Below are 19,260 nucleotides of genomic sequence, written 5' to 3' on the forward strand. Positions count from 1 at the left end.
AGTGGGGTGGGGGTGGGTGGGGTGCGTGCAGTGAGGGAGTGGGATCCCCTCAGGTACTGGCTCCCTGTCCTGCTATTTCTTTTGTCTGTTGCTGATGCTTTTCCATGGATAGTTTGTCTCTCTCAAACACTGTGGGCATGTCCTTTCCACGTGTGTGTTATGCCCTGGCCATTTGCTGGATCATCTCCAGAGGGACCCCTTCACCTGCCCCCACCACCTCCACCTGCCTCTCCACCTTCCTCTCCAGCCCAGAGGTGTTCTTTGCAAACTGACCTGACCATGTCACCTAATAGCTTAGTGACTTAAAGACTATGAAAAAGGAGTGTGGGAGATGTGTCCAGAAGGACAGCAGAAAGCCAAACTGTGGAGAATTAAAGATGAAGTAAGGTTTATTGTTGTTAAATGTGCTTTGGTCCTAAGTTTATTGTTTCCTACATTAAAAAAGTAATACAACATACCAAGTGTGATAAGCCTGGGATTACCTTTGCAGTGCAAACAAAATGTTCAAACAGTGTCATAATGGTTAATATAGACAATTTGGAAAATAAAGTGGGAAGTCAAGGGAAACACGTGCCAGCAGTTCACCAGCCAAATCAAGCTACTGTCTACACCTGGGTCTAGAATAGTGTGGAAAAGTTCTTTCCCCCCTGTTAGCCATTGGGCCGCTTAATTATCTTCTTGGAGCTTGGGTTTTCTGCTTGATAAAGGGAAGATCAAAATAGTTCCTAACTTGTCGTGAAGATTATGTGAGATAAGAATGTAAAGCGGTTCCTTAGCAGGATGCTTACTTAGTAAGTATGAGTTCTTCTTTATGGTGTTTGTTTCCTTTTGGGTCCTTTCCCTGCAAGTAGTATTTTTGTTTTCACATAGTTTGTTTTCACATAGTAATCACACTGTCTTTATAGTTTTATTTCCCACTTGTCGTGCTTAACATGGTAGCCCAAGCATTTTCCGTGCTATTTTCAACTCATCAACATACATTTTAGTGGTTCCATAATATCCAATTGAATGGATATATCAGATGCATCATAGTTCAGTTAACCCTTTATTGTGAGTCATAGGAATTATTCCAAGTGCCTCGTTCCAACTAGCCCTATGTACAAACGCCTTTATGTGTAAAATGTCACCCTCCTTCACTCCGTTGCTGCCCGTTAACAACCATTTCCTTGGGGAATAGTCTTAGAAGAGAGATTATAAAGTCAAAGGGCATGCACTTGTATCCAGGTTTATAACCTCTGCTGCGAAATTGGTTCCTGTAGAGTCAGCCTTCACTTCTATTTTCAGGGCGACAGATGAGACTTGCGCTGAGGGACCTGGATTTTATTATGCAGTGTGGCTGCTGACGTGCCAGACAGGGCTGGAGGAACACATCCAGCTCTGGGCTTTGAGTGGATTCATCTGGCCTCCCGTGAGCAGGTGGATGGGGGTGGGGCTGATGTTAGGGGCTTCTGGGCTCTGACCAGGGCAGCTGTGCCATAACTGTCCAGGGACCTGATCATCTCCTTAGAGCTGCTAGGGGTCCCATCTGTAGGAGAGCTTATGGTCACAGTCTCACAATCGCATTTTCTTGGTGAGTTGTTCCACATATGTCTGCTTTGTCCATCCAGCCTAAGTCACTGCAAGTTGATTTTGTCCTCTGTGATCAAAATGACAAGGACTAAATCTTTTGGGATCACAATATAAGGCAGTAAGTTTGGGAGCTCTGGTGTCACTGCCTGGATTGGGGTCCCAACCCTACCACTTATTATCTGTGATTTTGGGCCACACTTTCCCAATCTGGAAAATGGTTCTCTACCTCATAGGATTAAAGAAGTCATTGTATACTCAGCAGGGAAAGTACTGAGTGGCTGTATTCTTATCCAGCTCCTTCTTTTTATATTAAAGTCTTTGGTTGAAAGAAACTAATTCAACCCAGAGATTTATCACTTCCCTTCCTTCTAAAACCCAGCAAGAGCGTGAGGATTAGGGAACAGTATCGGGAAGCCCCCTTTCCTCAAATATGTGCCCATCTGAAACTGTGGGGAGGGAGGGAAGGAGATTGGGGAAGCTGCATGGATGAACCCGACCATCCTGGGATGGGATACTGTAAGGGCTCAACCCAGGACAGTCCCTGGAAACCTGAGGTACTTGGTCATCCTAGCATGATGGTATTGAGTGACAGGATCTGGTAAAATTGTCCAACCATGAATGAACCAAAATCTGGAGTCTTGGGTAAGTCTTGTCTTTTCCTTTAGTTATTGTTTGGCAAACGCATCTGGACACTCTCTTCACCAGAAACTTCTTGGGATGAATTGGCTGTGAGAAGGGAGACCCACCCACCTGGGGTGGGGGTGGGGTGTCTGATAATTAAGCACCTTCCAGGAAGTAGGGGCCCCTGCATTTCAGAATCTTCCAGACTCTGGGGTGAGTGCAGTGAAGGCTGTGTGTAGCGCTCACCCTTCTTCCTATCCTGGAATCCTGGCTGGTTGATCTGCTTTTCAGAAGCTCTCTTTCTTGGCAGTTAGAGGAGTTGGTACCCCTTGGTGGACCATGACATTGGTTCCTGCTTCTGCCCCAGGTACCTTCCTAGACCCGGGTTTCTCTGTGTACAGTATCCGGAGACAGAGGTTGTGGGCAGGGAAAGTGACAGTGGTTTGGCTGCAGGCTAGTGGAGGGGGTCAGACTCTGTACTTCCTCTTCTAGCCCTTTCAAAGCATTTTTAATCCGGTTAGGTTTTCAACAAACACCTGAAGGTTTGCCCTCCTCCGAGAGGCTCACAGGGATGAGGAAGAGCCTTCTTCTGTTTGCTTTTCCTTTATGTGGAAACCTATTTGGGCGGTTTCGACAATCAGTCCCCCAGCCCCGCCAGGATTCTAAGCAGGCTGTAATTCTCAAAGCTCGGGGCCTTGGGGCCCCTAGTTTTGCAGGCCCCTAATGAACCCTCATGCCCTCTAGGAACCACACTTTGAGCAGTGGGCTTAAGGCCACTGCTCTAACCTGCGTGGGCCTCGTAAGTGTGATAGACTAACCCCCCTCTTGCAGGGTAGCCCACGGTGTGCCAGCTCTCCCCCTGTGGATAGAGAAAGCCAGGAAGATGGAGGCCAAGCTGGGCTGGGTTTTGGGTAGAAGAAACCTGGTCTTCAGCCCCACACTGCTCCTCTTCCTCCCTCTTTTTATTTATTTAGTTAGCTCTACGCCCCATGTGGAGCTCGAACTCACTGCCCAGAAATCAAGCACTCCTCTCCCCTTTTTATTTATTTATTATTTTTTTATTCAATTGACAGAGAGAGACACAACGAGAGAGGGAACACAAGCAGGGGAAGTGGGAGAGAGAGAAGCAGGCTTTCTGCCGAGCAGGGAGCCCCATGCGGGGCTTGATTCTAGGACCCTGGGATCACGACCTGAGCTAAAGACAGACGCTTAACAACTGAGCCAACCAGGTGTCCCATCCTCTCCCGTTTTTAATTAAGCCCCTGCTAGGGGTTAGGCAGTGCCTGTGTGCTGGGAGGAGGAGACACACAGACAGACATGTGTTGGACTGTACAGATGGAGAAAACACACTGGAAGTGGGGTGGTGTGGAAGGGAAGGAGGGCAGATGGTCAAGATAGACTTCTCTGCTTCATATTGCATATCAGTATATTGTAGAAGTAGAAATTAAACATACCTATGCACATATGTGTTAATATACATATTAAACCAAAGACTTATCCCTTGTGATTAGTAGGATCACTGCTGGGTGAGGTGCAGTGTCAAGCCTTCGAAGATTCAGGAATGACTTCCCAGAGGAGGTGGCAGGTGAACAGACAGTGAGAGACAAGTGGAAGATTTGTTCATTCAGCAGAGAGTTGTTGAGTGTCTGCTGGATGGCAGATACTGCTCTAGGAGGCTAGTGGAGAGCAGAATGTGTGTCGACCCTATCAATCCGGTGGGGAGACACAGATGAATGAAAAGATTACATGTGAGGTCGTGTTGAAGAAAAATTACTGTGGCACGGGTTAAAATGGTAAGGAAGGCTTGATCAGGACTCTTTCTGTAGGGAAAAGAGAGTGCGCTCAACGACGCCGAATATAGCAAAGACAGCTGGACATCTGTGATGTGTGGAAGTGGGTCCGTGGTTTTAGGAAACATTAAGGGTGGGGAAATTCTTCTTTAATTATCAGGATTCTTGCATAAGGCAGGCCAATATCAGAGGTGGGCGTGGAGGAATTTGGTCAGATACCAAGGGTAGGGGCTCACTTAGCAGGACTCTGGGTTGAGGACTGGCCAAGGTGAAGGCCAAGTTGACAAGGGCTCAGAGGAGACTCACAAAAGTTTGGTCAAGGAGAGTGTTTGGTGGTTGTGAAAGGTGCTTTGAGTTAAAGAATGTGTGGGAGAGAGCAGCTGGAGAGAGACGGGGGCTGCTTTTTATTAGACAGTGTTAGCAAGGCCTCTCGAGGAAGGCAGTTTCCCGGCAGAAATGTAGAGGGTATCAAGGAGCCAGTGCTTTCAAACACCCCAGGAGAAGGTGTCCCAGGTAGAGGAAATAGCAAATGGGAAGGCACTGAGGGGTGGTTTGGTGTGTATGAGCCAAGGTGAGGAGGAAGAGGTCTGCAGAGGGAAAGTGGAAGGAAAGAAGGACAGAGAAGGGGTGTGTGTGTGGCGGGGGAGGGGGTTTAGACCTTGCAGGGTCTTTCTTGTAGGATGCAATAAGGGATTAGAGAGTGGCCAGAAGGATAATCTGGGCCCAGTTTAGCCCAGGTTAAGAGGGAGTTTTGCTCATCTGGAGGACTGCAAGGGGTTCTATGTTGCCTGGGTATAAAAAAGGAGCATGTGCCAAGGAGAGTGCCTGGTGAAGATGGCTGCAGGGCACAGGGGAGGAAGACTCAGAGCCGAGGTGGGTGGGGGCAGACCACGCAGGTCCTTTTCCAGCTTTTCAGTCAGGGTTTCTCAGTCATTTTAATGAGAGTCTCCTTCCCTGAGTAAAAAATCAAGCAATAAAGGGAGGAATGCCTCCCCATTTAACTGGAAGGAGAACTAGAGAAGACACAAGGAGGGTTGGTTGAAATAAAGTTGGAGCTGGCCTGGTTTGGCTGGCTGCCGTTCCTATAAATATCACCCTCCCGGTCCTGGAAAGGCATCAGTGACGGCTGTTGCGAGCTACTGGGGAACATCCTTCCTGTTCAGATGTCCAGGAGTTGGCTGCATGTGGACATCCGCGTGCAAAGTGCCTGGAAGCAGGGGGTGAGCGCGCAGAACAAGAAGTTCAGGATTCTGAGCCCACTCCTTTTACTCTTGGGGCCGGCCCCACTTCCTCTGGGGGCCCAGGCATCCCTCTGGCAAGTCTTCAGCTAAGAAATCTGCAGAAGTCATTGGCCAGACTTAGAACTAATCCTTTGTGCCAAAAGGGTTGGTGGAAGGGGAGGGAGCTTTGCCAGAACCAGGATGTTCCCTGCTCGTGGTGAACCCTGCTGCCTCCCAGCCATCCCACTGCTTTTCTTTGGGAAGTGAGGGAAATGCGATTGAGGGGCCAGTGTAATTCGGCAACACGTGAGTTAAAAAGCAGATGAAAACCCACAGAGTAACCAGACATTCTTCTCTTTGCATGCAAGATCCTGCTGAATGTTGGAAGAGGAAGGAATATTTTTCTTGCTTTTCAGACATTACATCCTGTGAGGAGAAGATTTGGAACAGATGGGGGCCAGGGGGACCTTACTGTATTTGCTTGTTTCCTTCTATCCCCTCCCACAACCAGAAATGGTTCACTTATTTTTTTAACTCGTGAAGTTAATTTTTTTTTTTCTCTTTAAGAGAAAGTAGGAAAGTAAGATATCAAGGGCCGGGGAGAAAAATCCACAAAGTTCCAGAATAAAAATCCACTTTTCATCACAGAGGCTAAGTCTAAGTCTAAAGATAGATAATTAACTCAGAATTTCATTTTAGGTTTAATCGCTGTTCCAGTGACTTCTACATTAATGAGAGAGGCAAGATGAAGGATCCCTTACCAGGTGGAAAAAGAGGCTTTCTGAGTAGAGAAAGGTAAGGAATGTTTCTGAAATCGTGGGTACACAATGTGGGAAAACAAAAATATGGCGTTTTGTGGGAGTAGCTCAGGTGTCTGAATGATTTTTAGCCCTCCCCCACTGTAGGAGTGATTGCATTAGTGTGGTGATGTAAAGTGGGCTCTGGTGTATTTGATTGACTGCAACAGGGTCCCCTAGAGCGGGGTCCCTAGCATGGCTGTGGACAGCTAGATGCCTGGTGTGCCTAGGTGTCCTAAACCACATCTGGTCCGTTTTGCTGAAGAATGTCCAGGGCACAGTTTTCCTTCCCCTCAACCCTGAAGGGGACTCTGCCAGTTGAATCTGATGGCAGTAATTAGCCAGGGTGGGCCAGCCGAACTGCCTGCTGCTGTTCTATCTGTTCCCCAAAGGCAGTATGGGGTGATTGCATGTGAAAAGGGAAGAGCATGCAGCCTCTGTTTTCCTTTTATTGTCTTTCCTTTCTGACTCCTTGGAGCCCGAGTTGGGGCTGTCTCTTAATCCTTGGGAGGGGATTGTGAGCGCACAACTCTGGTCCACTGCTTGCCTCTGGCATACTGTTTCTGAAGGATGTTCTGGAGAGTGGTTTACTGAGTCAACAGCCCCAGCAAGCTGATTCAGGAAGGGGAAGAGGGAGGTGCTCATGGTTGTAAGCTCAGGTTCCCAGTGGATAGGGAGAACTACTATGTTGGGCTCTCCTCCCCACCTGCATGATATGTCTTGCTGTGGCAAGAGAGACCCAATTTAAGAGTTAGTTGACAGGAGAGAAATATGACCTATGTGCCTAGAATGGCAAGATCTCCCATCTTGATTCTTCATTCTCACCTTCTAGAACTAGATAATGTGGTAGATCATGTGTGATGGGAGCAGTACGTTCTGCCTCCCTGTCTACTGTTCACAGGCATGATCTGGACATAGGAGAGGATTCTGGAAGAGCAGCACATAGCACTTGAGTACTGTTATCTATTGGGTACTGCAGTTAGCACTTCAGAGGACACATCAGTGAATAAAATATAGGTCTTGCTTCCCCAGAATGCAAATGCAACTAAAATAGCATTTAATTCACGGTGCTGTCACCAGGGTTAGGCAAGTATGCACACAGGAGACTGAATAATTTCAGTTAGCAAGTATTAATTGAGCCCCTGCTATTTGTGAGACCCTGTGGATACAGCAGAGGATGGGACAGACCAAGTCCCTACCTTGTTGGAACTACAGTCTGGTGTGGTGGATGACCTCGTCAAAGGCTCTGGAGCTACAGTGTGTGGGAATTGCTGTGTTAGAGGACACAGAGGGTGCTGTGGGTCCGTCATGCAGACTTGGGGAAGTGGGAATGCCTTCCTGGAGAACTGATAAGTTTAAGTTTATCCATGAATAAGAAGATCTAACATTTGTCGAGTGTGTACTCTTATTAGTTGGCCTGGTACTGTACTTTAATCCCGGAATCACTTTTCTTTGTTCCCTGTTTTACTCTGAAAAGTGCTGTGTGGTGGTCGTGAGGTATATGGAAACCCACTATGTGCCCAGCAGGGTGGCAAGAGCTCCAGCACTAGAGTAGTGCTTGCTTGTACTCAGTGCTTGAAAATGAACTGTTCGCTGGTCACTGGACTTACCTCTTTTCATCCATAGAACAACCCTGGGGTAAGTAGCAGTTGAGTGGTTAGGAGTGCTTTGGTTACAAGTAAGAGAAACCTTTTGTAACAGTGGCTTTAATCACAATCGCGTTTATTGTGGACAAAACAAGGAATATGGGGTTGGTGGTCCAGTTTGCAGGTTGGCAGTGGCTCACCAGTGACATCAAGAACTCAGATGCTTATCTCTTTCTGTTCCACCATCAGGGTTGGCTGCCTAATTTATGGGGCCCAGGGCCAATAAATGTGGGATTCCCCTGGATTCCCAGGGGAGAGGGTGGAGGAGAATGAGTCCACTTTTTTTTTTCCCCCCTTTTTAAAAATGTGGGGAAGAAAGTGCCATTTAAGGTACTAAAATGTAAAGCTTTTTACTTTCTTTGTCATCTTTCTTTTGACTATGCAATTTATTTGCTACTTAATGTTCTAAGAAAAGAAATTACAATATTAAATTATCACCATCAATTTTACTGTTTATCTTTATATCGTCAATTGCTGGTTTTAAAAGCAAGCGTAAGAGCATTTAACTTGTTTGCAAAATTATGCCATTACATTCAAACAAGATAATATTCAAATGATCTTTTTTAGCAAGCTATTTTTCTTCTAAAATGCTCCTATCTATCAATGAAAAGTAAAAAGCAAAATAAAATTTAGAGTTAGTGTTAAAATTTTAATCAAAAGTATTTTAAAGCTAAGAAGCCATTTTAGGTTTTTGAAAGTTACATCTGAGTTTTTTGAAGAATTTAAAAACTACAGTTAGAGTGCTCACTGTCCATTTCTTTTGCAAAATAAAGAATTAGTATTATGCTTCGTGCATGCTCTATTTCATATGGATGTGGGAGGAGGAGTATCTGCATGTATGACACGTATAGATGCAATAGGATGTTAGTTTTGCAAAGTGTTCCTCAACCACTGTGTGCAGCTGGTGTTAATATAGCTCTGATTTGTGAGTTCCTATACTTGTGTTTTGCAAGAATGTGCTCCCTTTGTGCCAAGAGGAAGGACCCAACAGGCTTATTTGTCTTCTTTATTTTGTGAGGGCTCTGGCTGCTCAGGTCCCCCTCACAGTCATAGCAGTGTCGGTCTCTGGGGGTGGCCAGAGCACAGTGCACAACCTTCTCATTCGGGATGCAGCTGCCTTTTTTTGAGGATATAGGGCAAGAGATAGGAAGTGTTGCTGTGGCATCTGAATGGTGTTGGTTATCACAGCAGATGCTGAGGGTTGTAAGTCATTCTGTGGGAGCCTCAGGGACAGAGGTACCCATGTGTTTGTGATAGGTTAGACGCTCTAAAGCACGGGGCTCAGGGAAGGGACCTCTCTTGTCTGGTTCTAAGGGTAGAACTGTGTTTCTAAAAGTCCTGAGCTAACTTCTTCTTAAGTTGTATTGGCCAGGATTAATCACTGGGAAAAGGGAGGTGGGTTTCTATAACTTACTTAAACCAATCATGATGGATTCCCCAGAATGTGCATGTGGGCTCTGAACAAAACTGGGTTTCTGTTAGGAAGGGAGATAGCTAGGTACTCAATCAATGATGTGTCCTTGATTATTATTCTTATTTTTCTGAAAGGGAAATTGAAGCTTGGAAAGGTTAAAGTCACACACCTGAAAAGAGGTGGAACTGTGGTTAACTGACTTGGGATAGGTCTTTTATTTATTTACTTATTTTTAATATGTCTTGACAATTATCCTTACTGCTCCCCTGGCTGTTGAGCAGGAGTTAGCCTTGTTGGGGAGTGAGGCAGTAAATAGGGTAGAAGGAGCCTTCCAGGCAGAGGAAACAGCAGGTGTATAAAGCCCAGAAGGAGGCAAGAAATGGCATGGTCTAGCTGAGACGTGAAAGCTATTATGAGAACTTTGAGCATACTGTATGAAGGGGAGCACTAGGGGATGAGGCTGGAGAACGGACACAGCTAGGGCTGCTGGGTGGAGATAGGAGGTGGCAAGATTAGAGAGAGGCACGGTGTGGCAGACATAGTGGTAACTGAAATGGGAGGGATATTTAGATATTTAGAAATTTATAAACATATTTAGAAAGCAAGATTAGTAAGATCTGGTGGTATAAAGGTAAAGGAGTAGGAAGAATCAAGGATAACACCTGTATTTATGGCTTGGAAATGGTTTGGTGGACCTGCCATTCAGATACAGAAAACGGGAGGTGGTGCCAGGGGAGAGGGTGGAGGAGAATGAGTCCACTTTTTTTTTCCCCCCTTTTTAAAAAATCTGATGTTGGACATGTCGAGTTCAAGGACATAGAGTAGAGGCATCCTGTAGACCTTAACATCTATAACTCGGGATAGAAGTCTATAGTAGAGAGTTGTGGGCTTCTTTACATACAACCTTTGGATTTCACTGTGGGTGAATGTGTAACATGTGAAAATGGAGTCTAGGACAGGCCTCAGAATCCCAGTGTACAAAGAGAGAGGCCCACAGAGGAAACTGGGAAGTTGCTGCCTCTAACAGAATTCAGGAGAATTTGGTGTTACAAAAGCCAAGTAAAGATGTCTTTAAGGAGGGAAAGGTAAGCCCTGAGAAATGGATACCATGGTAATTGAGAGATTGTAGTGAGGGGTGTGTCATAGAGTGCCACAACCTGCTAGCAGGAAGTTGACCGGACACTGGGATGTGGGACAGTGGAGGGGATGTGGATGGAAGGGTAGTGATAGCTATAGAGCTATGGGAAAATCCAAGAAAGGTTGTTTTTTCTTTTTTTTTTTTTTAAAGAGTGGGGAGGAGGAAGACTTGGGTGTGTTGAATTGTTTATGAGAAGTAGACATCTGGTAGACCAGAAGTTGCAGAGAAGAAGCAGGTAATGAGTAGTGTAGGCATCTGTGGGGGCAGGAGGGGGTGGGATCCAGGACTCAGATGGGGAGGGTACTCTGTCTCAGGGAAGGAAGTGGCTCCATTGAAGCAGGTGGGAAGAGGCAAGGAGGATACACATGTGGGAGAATGTGTGGGACTGAGAGTTTGAGATTCCATTTGGATGGTTTGCTCTGTAAGGCGGCGGAAAGAGGAGGCGGTAGGTCATATGTTTAGGAAGGCTGAGCTCTGAATTGTCTCCCGTAGAGACCAGAGAACTGCCTGGGGAGAGGAGAGAGGGAGCAGCTCCACGGTGCAGCTCCACCTGGCATAGCCACGCACGCCCCTGCACTTAGAAGGATTTTGTGCTTCGGTGCTCTGCTGCCACTGTCTTGAACTTCTCAATTATTGAACAAAGAGCCCCTCCTTTTCATTGTTTTGTATAAATATATCCCTTATAATATTTGGGACACACTTATATTAAAAACTATTCATTGTGCATCTGAAATTCAGATTCCATTGTATTTTATCTGGTGACCTTACATGGAGCTGGGAAATTATGTGTCCGGTCCTACTGGGAGTCCGAGGGTGATAGCGAGGTGGTGTTGCAGGCCCCAGGAGGTCTCCTCTGTGAAGTGCCAAGTGGTGGTGGGCGTGGAGACTAGGTTTGTTGCTGCTATTCCTTGGAGACTGGGCAACCAGCTCCCGAGATCCTGGCCACCTGAACATCCATGTGAAGGCAAATGGTGTGAGGCTTCTAGATTCAGTCATTTCCTGCCTCACTTGGGTGAAACCCGAAGGCCTTACCTAGGTTTGTGAGGCTCTGCCTTCCCTCCTATTTTATCTCCCACCCTTGCTGTGCTTACTGCAGCCTCTGGTCATTTGCTCCTCAAACACTCCAAGCTGGATTAGCCCCCAGCCTCTGCTCTGCCCATTCCTTCTGCCTGGAATGTTCTTCATGTAAGTCACCTCAAGGCTTCTGGTTCTTGTTCCCTCTGAAACACTCAGAGGCTTTCCCTGGCCACTTTTTACAACAGTGCCACCCCCTCCATCTTTTGTACTGTTCTGTTTTGCCTCATGTCATTTCTCACTGCCTGATAAACATTTATTTTGTCTTTTTGCTTTACAATGAAAGCACCATGGGAATGAAGACTTTATCTCGCTTACTGATGTAACCCCTGTTCCTAGGCACACAGAGGAAACCCAAACATCTGTTGAAGTGATACATAAAATGATACATCTTATCAGTATTTTAGATCATGCTTTTTTATAGGTGAATTTTTAAAAGTCTCCATGTGTTTGTGTGTTATGCTCAACAATAAAAGGAATGAACTAATGATATGTACACCAACATAGATAAATCTCAAAAGCATTGTTAGAAGTGTAAGAAACCAGACTCAAAAAGCTATATACTGAATAATTCCTGATATTCTAGAAAAGGCACAGTTAGAAGGAGGTGAAACAAATCAGAGGTTGCTAGGGGCTGGGAATGGGGGAAGGGGCTGGAGCAAAGGAACTCTTCGGGGTGATGGAAATGTTCTCTGTCTTGACTGTGGTGATGGTTACATAACTCCGTGCCTTTATGAAAATTGATAGAGCTCTTTACTAAAAAGGGTGAATTCTGTATGTAAATCACACCTCAGTAAACTTAACTAAAACATGCCCTGTTCTCACCTGAATTTATGTTATGGTGTTGGCGCATTTCTTGTGAGAGTTAGCTAGTAATTCACTCTGCCTGGTGGCAAAGCGACCCCAGCCCTGTGGTGTCACTCAGGCTTACTGCTGCCACTGAATGCCTGTGCCAAGAAACTGACTTGTTCTTAGAGTGGGAGAGATTTGTTTAGGTGGAAATGTGTTGTTGATTTCTTTCCCAGGATCTCCCACTCCCTTTTAGGAAGAGAACACCTTTTCCTGTGTAGTTGGGTGGGGCTGACCTCTGCTCTGTGTCCCTAGGAGTGATTGCGTGATCTGAGCCAGCTGAGTCCTCTCTGGCACTTTGCTGCCAGAGCTCTTGAGGAAAATGGTGGTCTGTTTTTGCCCGAATTGGTAGTGTAAGTGTGAGGCTTTTAGTGGAGATCTTGCTCACCAAATGGAGAAAGCAGGACATGGAGAGCACTGATATTTGAGTGCCTGAATCTAGCCATGCCTGAAGTTAGGTCTGTACCCTGGACTCCCCAGTGACCGAGCTAATGAATTCCACCAGCACCCCCCTCCCCCCCTCTCCCCAATTAAGCCAGCCTGACTTTGGTGGCTTCTATCAATCACAGCTGAGCAAATTCTGACTCACAGTATTCTGGTTGAAAGTGAGAACTAGGAGAAAAGAAGATTAGACGATTTTAATTAGACTAATGAGTTATGAGAGGAAGTTCTAATTTCCCTGAACCTTTTTATTACGGAAGCAAGAGAGAGGACAAAGGATTGAGATGGGAATGAATGAGGGAGAGTGAAGGATGGGCAGAAACAGGCATGCCCCAGGCCAGATGGGGCTGGGAACAATAGGGTGGCATCTGCTCCCAGTAGGGGTTCCCTGGCTGGCTGAGGACGGCCTGGAGTCAGCAGGCAGAGGGATCGGCAAGCCCTGGGCTATAAGCTAGCTCTAGGCTCTTGCCTTCAACTTGGTAAACCTCAATCCTGATGACTGTTTAATTCAAGGGTTGCAAGAGGCTCAGTGGAGGTAACAGCCTCCTTTGGTGACAGTCTCAGGAAAACCATCAGCACTCTATAGCTTTATTTGCTTGAAGGTAAAAGGCTGGGATAGTCAAGGAGGAGAGAATCACTCAGTGTCTGTTGTGTACTTGGGCTTCAATACGACCTTTGCATGAATGACAGATGACAGATCATTTTGGGTAAAAGAGGGTGAGAGGAAGCATTAAAGTAGGGCCTAAGGGGCTGCCTGGGTGGCTCAGTGGGTTAAGCCTCTGCCTTCGGCTCAGGTCATGATCTCGGGGTCCTGGGTTCGAGTCCCGCATCGGGCTCTCTGCTTGGCAGGGAGCCTGCTCCTTCCTCTCTCTCTCTACTTGTGATCTGTCTCTGTCAAATAAATAAAATCTTAAAAAAAAAAAAAAAAAAAAGTATGGCCTAGGGACTGAGCATTCCTTAGGGGTCAGAAATAGGGATGTGGAAAGAGATTTTTGAATTCTAGCCTGAGCAAGAGACCTGGGGCAGGCTTTGGATGGAGTTGTTCAGTGCCTTTCATGTATTGTAAAGAAGGAAAGCCTGCTTTTCAAAAGTCTTTCTTTTTCGAAATAATGTAGAATTTTTCTGAATACAAAGTAATGACTTACCTGTTTAAGAATTTTTAAAAAAACATCGTAGTACATGTAAAGAAACACCACCCATGATCATGATACCTCCAGAGAGAACATGGGCAGCATTTTTATGTATTTCTTTCCAGTATTGATTTCAGTGTGCCTGTGTGTATTTTTAAATATATGAGAGAGAGACTATAAATAAAATTTGACTCTACTGTGTATATAGATTTAGAATCTGTTTTTTCACTTAATGTATGATAGAAACATTTTCCTATATATTTTTACATCTTTTTTACAGCTTGATTTTTTAATTGTTACATTCCGCCATTTAGATGTATTCCTTTTATTAAGTAGAAGACAGTTTCTAATTTTTTAGGATTACAAAACAATATTGTGATTAAATCCTTACAGATATCTTTGTGTCCATCCTTTTTTTTTTTTTTTTTTTTAAGAATTTATTTATTTATTTGACCGAGAATGAGAGAGCACATAAGCAGGGGGAGCAGCAGGCAGAGGGAGAGGCAGACTCCCTGCTCAGTGGGGAGCCCAGTGAGGGCTCCATCCTAGGACCAAAGGCAGACGTTTAACCGATTGAGCCACCCAGGTGTCCCTCTTTGTGTCCATACTTAAATAATTTTGTAGGACAGAGCTTTAGAAGTGGTAGAAGGTAAATGGGATAGCCACTTAAGAATTTTTGTCTTTAGGGACGTTTGGGTAGCTCAGTCGTTAGGGGGTCTACCTTCGGCTCAGGTCATGATCCCAGGGTCCTGGGATTGAGCCCCCTATCAGGCTCCCTGCTTGGCAGGAAGTCTTCTTCTCCTTCTCCCACTCCCCCTGCTTGTTTTCAATCTCTCAATGTGTCTTTCTCTGTCAAATAAATAAAATCTTTAAAAAAAAATTTTTGTTTTTATCTGGCCAGGTTATCTGTGTTAAGTTAGGTGGTGCATAAGGCTTCAGAATTCTCAGAATCTGACCCTTGCTGGGTTTTTAGGAACTTGCCAATTGATACATGGGCAAAGCTCTTTGCAATTTTATTTTAATATACTCTTTTTCTGATTACAGTAAGGCTGAAATTTTTTTCCCCATAGAATTGATTGCTGTGTTTGTGTGTTTTCATGTGTGTGTGAATTGTTCTTTACACCCTTTATTAATTTTCCTGTTGGAGTGCTTATATTTTTCTTACTGATTTCTTTCTTTTTAGTTTTAACAACTTTGTTTTTTTTAGAGTTTTTAAAAATTTATTTATTTGACAGACAGAGATCAGAAGTAGGCAGAGAGGCAGGCAGAGAGAGAGGAAGGGAAGCAGGCTCCCGCTCAGCAGAGAGCCCAATGCAGGGCTCGATCCCAGGACCCTGGAATCATGACCTGAGCCGGAGGCAGAGGCTTTAACCCAACTGAGCCACCCAGATGCCCCCTTACTGATTTCTAATGACTCTGTTTCCAGGAAAAATAGTAGCCCTTTGTGGGTACCGATATATTTTTAAGAGTGTGGTGAAATGTTTTAATAATAGATCTTTTATTGAGGTTAAGGTAGAGTGCTTGATTGGAGCAGGTAGGGTTTACAGAGGGGAGCTGATAGTGCCCACCCAGTTCCTATGCAGTGAAAATGTCCTAGAGCATAGCCTTGGGTTTACAGACAGTTGGGTTTAGCCTGGAGGGGGTACCTGGCTCAACCCCACAAAGCTGGCTACCTGCAGACTGGGGCCTGAGCTCCAGCACCACTTTGCATTGCCTAAACTTTTCTGTCTTTTCTCCCAGGCTTCTGAAACCTCCCTGTAGGCATTTGGTGCCTAGATGATGAGTGTTTTTATAGAAGCCACTCTACTAGAAAGCAAAATCTATTTGAAAGCTGTTACAGGTTTTTCCAGAAGTTCCAGTTTTTCAGAATCCACCTGCTTCCTTTGCCCCCAGCAATTAACATTTGAATTTCCCAGTCTGCAGTTTACTTTGTACTGTGTGGTGATGGGGTCCAAAGGGACATTCCTCTTGGTGAGGGGGGGGGCGGTGTTTTAGTTCCTTGGGTAAGGGTGGTGGAGCCCTTCCCCTGACCTGGGGCCAGGCTCCCCAGGTGAGCTCCTTCTCCATCCTCATTCTTCGAGAAGAAGCAGCAGGTCACTTAGGATGTGGATTCGCTCCACCTCTCTTTCATATCAATATATTCATACATTCTCCTACTGCTCTTTTTTCTGAAAGAGTGAAGTTTGAGGCTTCAGTTGCTAAATTTAGCTCTTGCTGACGCACTGGCTCTCTCCTAGCAGTCTCCTCATGTATCAGTGTTGCTCTTACCCTCACTCTTGTGCTGGTAGACGAACACCATCACATCCCACATAGTACTTAGCTCTGAGGCGTTTCCAGATGGGCAGTGCATTTCTGTATTTTCATAGCTGTGTTGTCTGCGTGAATGGACTGTCGTGAAGCCGGGGGCTGGCAGCCAGCAGGGCAGGTAGCGGGGCTGGCAGCCAGCCTGGGAGAGACAAAGATCCCCAGGGTGGTGGCGGGGAGTCCGGTGCAGTTTTGCCATAGATTTGCTTGCAGTCAGAAAGAGAGAGAGGTGCCTGGTGGAGGGGTTTGGGGGTGGTATTTGACTAGGATGTGAATAGAGGATTTTCACGAAGGGGAAGCCTTCCTCCTTGAAGCAAACCTTAGTATACTGTTAAAGAAAATTAGATACTGGTTAAAATAAGGTGGATTTCATTCAGGGCTCTCACAGAAAGGGTCTTGCAGGAGGAGAGTGAGGTGAGGCTAAGCTCTGAATACAACAAAGACTAGTAAGGCTTGCTCGCCCAAGAACAGAATGAGAGGCTAAGTGGATGCAGAATGGCTAAGAGGAGATCTCAAGGGTAAGGGGGGCTTACACATCAAAGTAGGGGATTCTCTCTAAACCCGTGGAGCAGATTCTGGCCAAGACTGGGCTGTGCAGGGGCGGAGGGATAAGGGCCCGGTCAAGGCCTGGTGGAGAGGAAGGCTCAGGGAAGCCTGACTCAAGTTTGATCAAGGAGAGAGTCTTGGTCAGCCCCTCCTGTGTTCAAGGACAGGAAGAGACCCCTTTCTTTCCTCAGAATGATCTAAGTTCATTTCTTGTTCCATTGCCTTTTGTTCATCAAGTATCAGCAGAGCCATCTGTTCGGCCTCGTGGTAGAGGACATTTGCTGGATGGTGCAAACTCTTCAAACGAGGGGGACTCAGGATCTGCAGTGGCAAGGAGTTCTTTGAAGTTTTTGTCAGGTCGTCCAGCTTCAGCTGGCTGGGTTTCTTTAGATCTTGGCGGGGAAGGTGGGCTACCACCCCCCCGGAGTTCCCATGAGGAACTCAGCAGTCAGGATGTAGTTCTCCGTGAAGCCGGGTCAGGACAGTGGGAGAAAAGGGGGAAACAACAATTGAGAACTTGCTGAGGAGTGAGAAAATGTGCGAGGTGGCAGGATTTAACCCAGTTGACAGGTAGGTAACAAAGTAAAAAGTCATTTTACTAAGAGGTAATAAGTAGCCCAAGGACAGTGAACCATACCAGAATTTGATAACCCACAGGGCTGTGCCATAGTTTCCTACTAAAAGGTATAATTTCTATAGTGTCTAGCACTGGCCACTGGGTGGATATGTTGAAATGTCAGGAGGCCTAGTTCAAACGGTGGCCTGGTGTCAGCAGGCCTAGATTCAAATCTCTGCCCCAGCTGTGAGATGTTGAGCACATTGGTTTAATAAATTCTGTAATTTGTCCATGGGTAATACTGACCTGCAAGTAGAGATGAGACTCAGGTACTTAAATGGGTTTGGCACTTAGTAGGTGCTGGTGGAGCACGTGCATTGTGCCCTTGTGGCAGGGGAGGGCTCTCCTGTGAGGCAGAAAGGGAGCTGTGGCCAATAGAGACTTGATCCCAAGAAGCTTCTCACTGGCTATGCAGTGTTTGCTGTGCACCTGACTGGTGTTTATCTTGGTCACGCTTCCCATCCCTTCACCCTGCTGTGCTGATGGAATCGAAGTTTCGAGAAGGTAACTACTTGCTCAGACACACAGGGAGTGTCAAGGCAGGGATTTGAGCCCAGGCCAGTCTGGCCCAGAGCCCAGTGCTGTCCTTTCGGGCACTGCTCGTGACCAGAGAGGCTGACCCATGCTAGGGAAGAATGTTGTGGGCAGTGCTGAGGCACAGGGATATAGTGGGTAATGACATGGACTTTGGAATCAGACAGGCTGGGGTTCAAATCCTGACTATGATAGGACTTAGCTGTGTGAGCATGGGAAATGAGTTAACCTCTGTGATCTTGGTTCTTCCTCTGTAAAATGAGGGAGCCGTAACTATTCTAAGGGAGTGTGTGAGGCTGTCATGAGAGAAGGTCTGCAGAACCTTGGCACAGGCCCTGGGAAGCGATGAGCATTCAGCCAGCTGTGGCTGCTGGGGTTTACATGGGGGTTGCTGGGCCCTTTCTCATTCACTTGATCTCCTTTTTGGTCCTTGGGAAGGGCAGACTCTAGAGGGCATGTCTGTGGGACATAGGAGTGACCTTTGGCATTGCTTGTTAGTCCTGGCATGTGTTGCTTGGAGCTGTTTATCAGAGACATAACCAGTGAAGATTGGCAAGACAAGGAAAAAACTGTCTGGGTGCGGCGTTCCCAGAGTGGTTCCAATTCTGCTCTTCCTAGTGATCGGCCAGAAGAAGAGACCAGAATAGGGCTCATTTGGGCCTAGTGAGAGCTTCTGAGGGAACCCCGCCTGGCAGATGTGGGCAGGGTCCAGAGTTCCTGCTGGGGCTGGAGGGACTATCAATGTCCTGACCTTCTATCTGTGGCTCATTAGTAATTTGTTGATTCTGGCACTATTTTGTGTTCAGAGGTCGCAGTGATACACAAACAAACAAAAAATCCACACACTCAGAGGGGTCATGTTCTAGTGGGGAGGACAGACAGGAAACATGTAAGCACATAGATCTGAATGCAGTCTTGGGTAATGAAGAACAATAAAGCAGTGGAATGGGGCAGAGGAGTGTTTTGGGGGTGACCAGGAAGGGGACACATAAGCACAGATCCTGGTGAAGTAAGGGCGCCAATTATGAGAATGTTGTGGGGACATTCCAGGCAGAGGCCCTGGGGTGGAACTGACCTGGATACAGCGAGAAGGCCCACGGGAGTGGGGGCCTGGGAAGGGGTGGGAAACGAGGTTGGGCTGGAAGCTACCAGATGCCATTGGCCTTCTCGCCATTTGCGGCAGTCATTATTTCCAGATCTCAGGGAGGAGTTAGCTGCTCCTTTCCTCACATAGGGTAGGACTGTTGTTCTGTTTTACCCCCATATGGTGAGCTCTTCAGGCGTGGAACCATATTTGTCTTGCTTCCACCTAACACCTAACGTGGGACACAGGCTTCACATGCTGGAAAATAAGCTCGGGTGATGGCGGTGCTATCTGGCATGGTTTCTCTGTGCCTGTCACTGTGGTGAGCACTTCATACTTGGTCCTCCCCTTCAGTCAGTAGCCCTCTCCCCAGATATCATCCCGGTTTCATCCCCAGAGGATACACCCCTAGGATCTACTGAGCTGGAATTGGAAGTCCGGAGTGGAAGGGCCATGATGGTGGGCCGCAGGCAGTGGCTGAGGTGGG

The 19,260-nt window shown here is 46.4% G+C and overlaps 1 long non-coding RNA gene across 3 annotated transcripts in view; it reads left to right on the forward strand.

Moving 5' to 3' along the window:
- Positions 1 to 5,207: 5,207 nt before the first annotated feature.
- Positions 5,208 to 19,260, forward strand: part of LOC131832198 (uncharacterized) — a 55,885-nt gene continuing 41,832 nt past the window's right edge. For 2 of the 3 annotated variants that reach the window (XR_009353942.1, XR_009353940.1), the window contains exons 1-2: positions 5,208 to 5,506; positions 5,900 to 5,995. This is a non-coding gene — a long non-coding RNA (uncharacterized LOC131832198). Of the gene's footprint in view, positions 5,507 to 5,899; positions 5,996 to 7,474; positions 7,650 to 19,260 lie in introns of those variants that run through there. The other variant, XR_009353941.1, reaches the window with a different exon arrangement.

Source organism: Mustela lutreola, chromosome 5 (assembly GCF_030435805.1).
Source record: "Mustela lutreola isolate mMusLut2 chromosome 5, mMusLut2.pri, whole genome shotgun sequence".
Lineage (NCBI taxonomy): Eukaryota > Metazoa > Chordata > Mammalia > Carnivora > Mustelidae > Mustela > Mustela lutreola.